We start from the raw sequence: 7,913 nt of genomic DNA, 5'->3' as shown, positions 1-7,913 counted from the left end.
AAAAGAAAATGATGGAAATGTTAAAACAAATAAGTTTCCCATGTGATATGTGGTCTAGTTGTTGGGAAAATTTACAAATATGAATTTCGACTTTATTTACAAAATCTCTTTGGAATTTGTAAAATGGGCATAACTTTTGCATACGAACTCGGATTAAAAAGTTTTTTATATGAAAAATCATCTACTCAAAAAGTTTCATCCAATGGAGATGCTCTATGGCCTATTTGCAAATTTGTAGAATCCTCATATTCCAAAAGGAAAAAAAGTTATGCTCAAATTTCAGTTTTTTTAAATTTTCATTAAATCTGGTCAAACTATGGTCAAACTACTTATTCAAGAAGTATTAGTGTTACTAAATAATTATTCAAGAATATTAGTGTTATTAAATAATTATTTCAGTTTTTTTGAATTTTGGTCAAATCTGGTCAAATCTGGTCAAACTATGGTCAAACTAGGGTCAAACAATGGTCAAACTACTTATTCAAGAAATATTAGTGTTACTAAAAAATTATTGTTTTTTAGAACAATAGTTTCAAACTCAAACAGTGAAATATGTGACTTCATGCTCAAGCTAAACTCCTGAGGGTTAATAGGATTGACATCTTACTATTGTCAAGAAAACAACGAGTGCAGACTTGGAAACGAGGGAGAATAGAACCCGGAAGTTAAGCGTGCTCAGGCTGGGGGAGTGGGAGGATGGGTGGCCGTCTGGGAAGTTAGATGATTTGGAATGATGAGGGGTGATTAGAGATTAAATTGAGCAGTGATGAGGGGTGATTAGAGATTAAATTGAGCAGTGATGAGGGGTGATTAGAGATTAGAGGTTACACTAATTCAGAAATTTGAAAATAAAAAAATTTCAAAAAAAATTCAAAAAAATTCAAAAAAAGTTTAAAAAAAATCAGAAAATTCCCTTTAGTACCGGTTGGTGTTACCAACCGGGACTAAAGGTGGACCGGCCACGTGGAGGGCCTTTAGTCCTAGTTCTGGTTTGAACCGGGACTAAAGGGTCAGGGCATTAGTACCGACCCTTTAGTCCCGGTTCAGGAACCGGGACTAAAGGCCCTTACGAACCGGGACAACAGGCCCTTTTTCTACCAGTGTACATAGTTCTCGAACCCCGTAGGGTCCGCACGCTTAACGTTCGATGACAATCGGTATTATGAGTTTATGTGTTTTGATGTACCGAAGATAGTTCGGAGTCCCGGATGTGATCACGGACAAGACAAGGAGTCTCGAAATGGTCGAGACATAAAGATTGATATATTGGAAGGTTATGTTTGGACACCGGAAAGGTTTCGGATGAGTTCGGGCATATACCGGAGTACCGGGGGTTATCGGAACCCTCCGGGGGCTAAATGGGCCTACATGGGCTTTAGTGGGAGAGAGAGGAGGCGACCAAGAGGTGGTGGCACACCCCCCAAACCCAATCCGAATTGGGAAGGGGGTCGGCTCCCCTTTCCTTCCTCTCCTCTTCCCCTTCCTTCCCCTCCTATTAGGACTAGGAAAGGGGGGAAACCTACTCCTAGTAGGAGTAGGAATCCCACCTTGGGGCGCACCATGATGGGCTGGCCGGCCCCCTCCTCCCCTCCTTTATATACGGGGGAGGGGCACCCCATAGACATACAAGTTGATAATTGTTTTAGCCTTGTGCTTAGGCGAAGCCCTGCGCCGGTAAGCTCTGTGGCCACCGCTCGCCAGCTCGTTGGTGTCGCTCGCTGGGCCGCTCGCCGGCTCGCCATGGAGCCGCTCGCAGATTTGATGGTTGCGGCAAAAATCAATTGGTAAATCTGGTTCTAGCTCCGCTTCGCAGTTCCAGCAAAATAAAAAGGTCATTGTAGCAAAATCAGTTGATGGTTCCAACAAAAAACACAAATGCAGCAAAAAAATCAAAAAACATGCCTCGCCTAAGAAGAAATTGGTTCCAGCAAAAAAAACACTGGGTTCCAGCAAATTAAATCATCGGTTGAAGCTTTTTTCAGCCTTGAAACATTTTTCCTGTGGTGGAAACCTTTTTCTCGTGGCACTTGAAGCTTTTCCTCAAGCCGAATGAAGCTTTTCCATAGCCGGTTGAAGTTTTTTCTCCCCAGGATGGAAGCTTATTCTTCCATGCCGGCTTGAAGCTGGTTCCAGCAAAAAGCAAAACTCAGCGCGTCGTGAAAAAAGGATGTACCAATTGACCATGCTGATAGTAGCAAAACTCGAAACGGTGGTAGCAAAAAGTAGTACAATGGTTCCATCAAAACAAAAAGACATGGATGTAGCAAAATTTCTCTCCGGTTCCAGCAAAACAAAAACATGGTTGTAGCAAAAAACTCAACCGGAAAAAACATCACATTTGCACATTCCAAGCAAAGAAACAGTCGCCGATTCCAACAAAAATCAACGCCGGTTGTAGCAAAAATTGAAAGCCGGATGCAACAAAGATCGCAGAAACGCTCAAAAACAGCTTCTGGTCCAGCTCGGGGTTTCGCCGGTAGTAGCAAAAATCGACAATGGTTGCAGCAAGAAAAACATAGTCACGATCCTCGGTATCACCGGTAGTAGCTTTCCGTCGTCGTCCATGGCTTCCGTCGTCTATGGTTGAAACTTTTTTCACCGTCGGTTGAAGCTTTTCTCATAGCCGGTTGCAGCTTTCGGGTTTGCGCAAATGCCTCACCTCCAAAAATCAGTCTCCTGGTCGAAATCTTTTTCCAGAACGATTGTAGCTTTCTTATGAACGATTGCAGCTTTCTTATGAACGATTGTAGCTTTTCAATTTGCGGTGTCTCGGTTGAAGCTTTTTATGCCACGGGTTGAAGCTTTCGAATCGAATAGTGGAAGCTTTCGTATCAACGGTTCCAGCATCACCCTGCTGTCACACGCCATGGCTGGTCGTGCGCCATTGACGGGCACCAGCGCCGCACGTGGCCCTCTTACAGTTCCGCCGCCTCGCGACTTCTCCATCCTCGCCGTCTTCTTCGCCCCCACCGTGGCTCGCCGTAGCAGCAAAAAGCGCCATGGCTGGTTGTGCGGGCAGCGCCGGAGATGAAGGGAAAGGAGCGGTTGCTCTAGCTATGTCGTGGGGGAGAAGAAGATAATGAAAATAAACGATTCGAAGGAAAAGTGCTCCCATGGCCTGCGGGACGTACGATCGAGAGCGATCGCTGGACGCGCGCGCATCCGGCGCAACGGTTCGGCTGGCGCTCCGGAGGTAAACGTTTCCCTTCTTTTAATACTTTGATAGTGTGCATTCTTGATGTCTCAACTAACTTTTCAAATCGTGTTGTAACCATATTGTCTAGCTAGGTCTTCACAATGCGAGTTTGGATGTTTTACAAATGAGGTGCATAGCGCTATGAAATTTGGAATGTTTTACAAATGAGGTGCATCTAGATGCACATTCGAGAAAAATAAAGGTTTTGAGTACTTTACTTTGTATATGTTGATCCAGAAAACAGCTAGGGACGCAGAAAGAAAAACTTCTAGCAATAAACTTCCATTTGGATACGATGATTAACATCGACTTCTCGTAGAGGTTAGCAGGGGCGGAACTGGAGCTAATGTTACCCTGATGCACCACTTTAGTATGGCGCAATTTTTTAAAGCAACGTTGCACTAAATAAAAATGTGTTTCAGAACTTCTAGTGTAGTAGATGAGTGGACACAATAAAAACAATGTATAAGTAAAAAAGTAGCAATAAAAAATGCTTACTATAAATACTCGAATATGTGTCTTGCATTTTCAAATTCATGTCTCCTGGTCCTGGAGCATCTTTCTGATGGTGATTTTATTTTGAGAAAAAAATATCTTTTTTTCTCCAAAACAAAATCTGTAGTGTACCTATAATTGTTTTTGAGATAGCTAAAATACCTGCATTTTTGACAAATGCAATCTACCATTCGACATGAAATTGTCTAAGTGAATAATGCATACTGAAATTAGGAGTTAAAAAACCTAGCCAATAGTCCACGTGTTGGCCAAAATCTACGAGCTATACGTTCAAAAAAAAATGAGAACAATTGTTACAAAGTAATTTAGAAAAATCATGGAGAGAATAGGGATTACTTGTAGTCTCGGTCGGAAAAAAATTATATGAGACCAGGTCTCATATAAATCAGGTGAGACCCGCCCTGATGGATGACATGTGGCATTCACAAATCACAAAGCATCTAATCTCTCCCCCCCTGATTTCAGGTGGGGGGTGGGGGGATGCTTTGTGATTTGTGAATGCCACAATTGACCAAAACTGATGAAGAGTTGCAGAAAGGGGGATGGATCATTGCAGCGTGTCGGCGGCCCGGCCGTGGTGTCTGGCTGCGCGTGGGCATGGTCACTGCGCCATGCCGACGTAGTCACCTCATCAGACATCACGTCTATGGGCCTGGGGACGATGGCGCTTGGCAGGGGAGATCAGGACTTCCCGAGATGGGGATCGAACAGACAAAAAATCTACCTACAAATACGCCGGAAGAAACGCTAGAGTAGAGTAGCAGGCGAGCCGGCGAAGCGATTCCACGGAACGAGACACGATCCCACGACCGAGGCAACCACGCGTGAGGACGTGGGCTCAGGCCTGTGTGGGGAAGTGCACACGCGCGCGTAGAGGGTAGACGGGCTGGAAACTTGGACCCTAATGCACTGCCCCGGGCCCAACCTGATGCCCAGGCCATTTGGAGATGATAAACACTGCTGAAAAACTTGTTGGACCCGTATTCCTGTGCATCAGGGTCAGCCCAATGGGCTCCGCCCCTCAGGTTAGATGTACTTGGTATCGACTTAAACTTTTATTTATATTGTGTACAGATGTATCTTCACATCCGGGTGTTAATGCTCTCTGTGAAAATTTTGTACACTCGAAATTTTTGAAATCCTACAAGAAAGAAAAGGCTTATTGGAACCAGTGAATCCAAAAGATCCAAATGATCCGTTCAAAATTCTTAAACTTCGTAATAAAGACCATCTACTCAGCATTTTGGATTCCCATGCATGAGCACAGAAGTTATGGAGGACATCCGGCCCAAGATCACTCCACAGCAGAACCCAAGGCGCGACCCAGCCCCTTGATCTCCCTTCCATGAAGGGAAACGTTTGGGGCCGGGGCACCGGCCGAAGCTTCGGCCGGTCCAGTCCACGCACGCGCGACGCGACCCACTCACGAGCAACCACGTGGCGCGATGGACCCGAGACGACTAGTCCTCCTCCCTTTTCTCTTCTTCCTCTCGCGCATCTCTCTCTTTCTCTCTCCCCGCTGCCATGGTCAACGCATCGCCCCGTGCCGCAGGCCTCCCAGGCGCGCTGCCTTCAGCAGATCTGGCCGCCCTCGACCAGATCCGCGGGGATCCGCGTGCATCGGAGCTCTCCCTGCCTCACCGGACCCGGCCACGCCGGAGCTGCAACCAGCCATGGCAGGATTACACCCCGCGGCCCAAATTTGCTGGAACAGGCCGGCGAGTGCTGCAACCGTTGACAGGAAAGCTTCAACCCAAGATTAAAAATGCTTCAACCGTATATACAGAAAGCTGTAAGTGTTCAGTGCTATCGAGGGAAGCTACTACCATCTATATAAAATGCTACAAACTTTGATGAAAACAGCTTCAACCGAACGATAGAGAAAAGTTTTCACCCAGACATTGCTCAAAAAAAAAGTTTCAATCGTTTACAGAAAAGCTTCCACCATAGAGGGGAAAAGCTTCAACCATTGAGATAAAAGCTACAACCGTATCAATTTTTTGCTACTACCGTCTGTGTTTTTGCTACATCCATTCATGCGGCCATGGTGCTTTTTTACGACTGAGCTGTGACCGGCGACGACGAGGACGGCATTTTTGTTGCAACATCCTCGTTTTTTGCTACCATTGGCGCTGTGTTTTGCTACATCCGTTTAACATTTTTGCTACAATGGCGACACCCGATGGATTTTTTTGCTGCAACCGTTGTCTTCATTTGCTACGACTGACACGGGAAAATGCTGCCACGGGGGCATCTCTCTTTTTTGCTGGAACCAATCATCGGTGAGGCGGAGCTGCATCCATGGCACTCCGACGAGCAGCGGGGGCAGCGAGCGGTCGGGGCGGCCCCGACGGGCGGCCGGGGCGGCCCCGACGGGCGGCCGGGGCGGCGAGAACGGACTTGGATGAGTTGAGTCGCGGAGCTGCATCCATGGCGCTCCAACGGACGGCCGAGGCGGCGAGCGGTCAGCTCCAACCGGCGGCCGGGGCGGCGAGCGGGCGGGGCGAGCTGAGTGTCGGAGCGTGGGGCGGCTGGCGAAGACGGGCGGCGAGACGGGTTCCTTTCCCCGTCCGCGCTCGCAAGAGGAAGACAACGCCCTGATTGGATAAGGATCCAACGGATCGGAACAGGCCGATCTGACGGCTAGGGTTGGACCGGCCGAAGCGTCCGGCCGGTGCGCCGGCGCCTAGCATCGGCCTTCCATGAAGGCCAAAACCCCCTTCACTTGGACTCGCGTCCCACACGCTTTCTCAGTTCCTCACACTCACTGGCACATAGCTCCGGCGAGGTGCAGGCGATGGCCGTGACGTGGAACGATGGGGCGGCGGGAACCAAGTGGCTGAAGCACTACTCTTCGGCGCAGGACATCCTGATCGTCGGCGACGGGGACTTCTCCTTCTCGCTGGCGCTCGCCACCGCCTTCGGCTCCGGCGCGAACCTCGTCGCCACGTCCTCGACTCCTACGGTTCGGCCCTTTTTTCGGTGCTCGTATTCCTACGAGTAGCTTTATCTTTTGGCGTCATACGTGCATGCCTATGCTTATCTTGCCGATGTGATTTTTGTGCGATCTTCAATTAATTAGCTTGCACTGAACGTCCAATGAACAGCGGACCTGAACATCAAGTACAGCGACGCGACATCCAATGTGACGAAGCTTGAGGCGATGGGCGCCACGGTGCTGCACGGCGTCGACGTGAAAGATATGAATCTCCACGCCAATCTGCAGCTGAGATGGTTCGACCGGATCGTCTTCAACTTCCCTCACGCCGGGTTCAATGGACGCGAGGACAAAGTGGATGTGATCCAGTACGCGCACTCTCTTGTGGTAATCTATCTAACTCTTCTATGACTAAACCTCTGCTTGGATCTGGCTTTGTAGGTCGCACAAGGAGCTGGTGAGGAGCTTCTTCGCCACCACACGGCACATGCTCCGGCGTCACGGCGAGATCCACGTCACCCACAAGACCAAGCACCCCTGCTCGATGTGGGGTATCGAGCAGCTGGCCTCCCAGTCCTCGCTCGCCATGGTCGAGCAAGCTGCCTTTCAGATACAAGACTACCCAGGTTATAACCAGAAGAGAGGGTCGAGCTGGAGGTGCGACCAAGACTTCGCTATAGGTGATTGCTGCACCTTCAAGTTCTGCCTCGAATGGTGGGCGTCGGATGATGATCGCTTTTTTTAGTCAGGCCTCTGCGTGTGACTTCAGCGGTTTCATGTGTCCTCGATCGTTAGAGGCTGTAGATCTCGCCACAATGATCCAGCCTTGGAGCTGTTCTGTGTGGGTGTGGGGATCCAAATGGCCCGGCCACGTCCGTTTGTGTCCGTTTCAGTCTTGGAACTGTTCTTATGCTGTCTATTTTTTCTTTTTATTGAGTAGCTGTATGCTGTCTATTCACAGTGAACGAAAAAATGCAACAGCTTATCAGTTTAGCTCCATGGCTATGCTTTCTCTTTCATTTCTACTCCATCCGTAACAAAATATAAGACGTTTTTATGCCCAACCAGAAAAAAACATCTTTACATTTTGATATATAAAGGAAGTACTTTTCTTCCGAGATGTGTGTGTGGGTGTGGGGAGAGGGAAATAAGACGAGAAAGCGCGCCCACCCTTTCTGGAACTGCCCAAGTGCGCTCGTCACCCTTAATCTCGAAAAGTGGCGGACCTATGTGCAATGCCGAGGGGGCCGACGCCCCCCCCCC

At 48.4% G+C, this 7,913-nt stretch overlaps 1 pseudogene; it reads left to right on the top strand.

Moving 5' to 3' along the window:
* The first annotated feature begins 6,509 nt into the window (after nucleotides 1-6,509).
* On the top strand, nucleotides 6,510-7,395 carry LOC119299643 (annotated as a pseudogene).
* The last annotated feature ends 518 nt before the right edge of the window (nucleotides 7,396-7,913 follow it).

Source organism: Triticum dicoccoides, chromosome 5A (assembly GCF_002162155.2).
Source record: "Triticum dicoccoides isolate Atlit2015 ecotype Zavitan chromosome 5A, WEW_v2.0, whole genome shotgun sequence".
NCBI lineage: Eukaryota > Viridiplantae > Streptophyta > Magnoliopsida > Poales > Poaceae > Triticum > Triticum dicoccoides.
The sequence above is the reverse complement of the archived record's forward strand: the minus strand, read 5'-3'. Positions and strand labels throughout refer to the sequence as shown.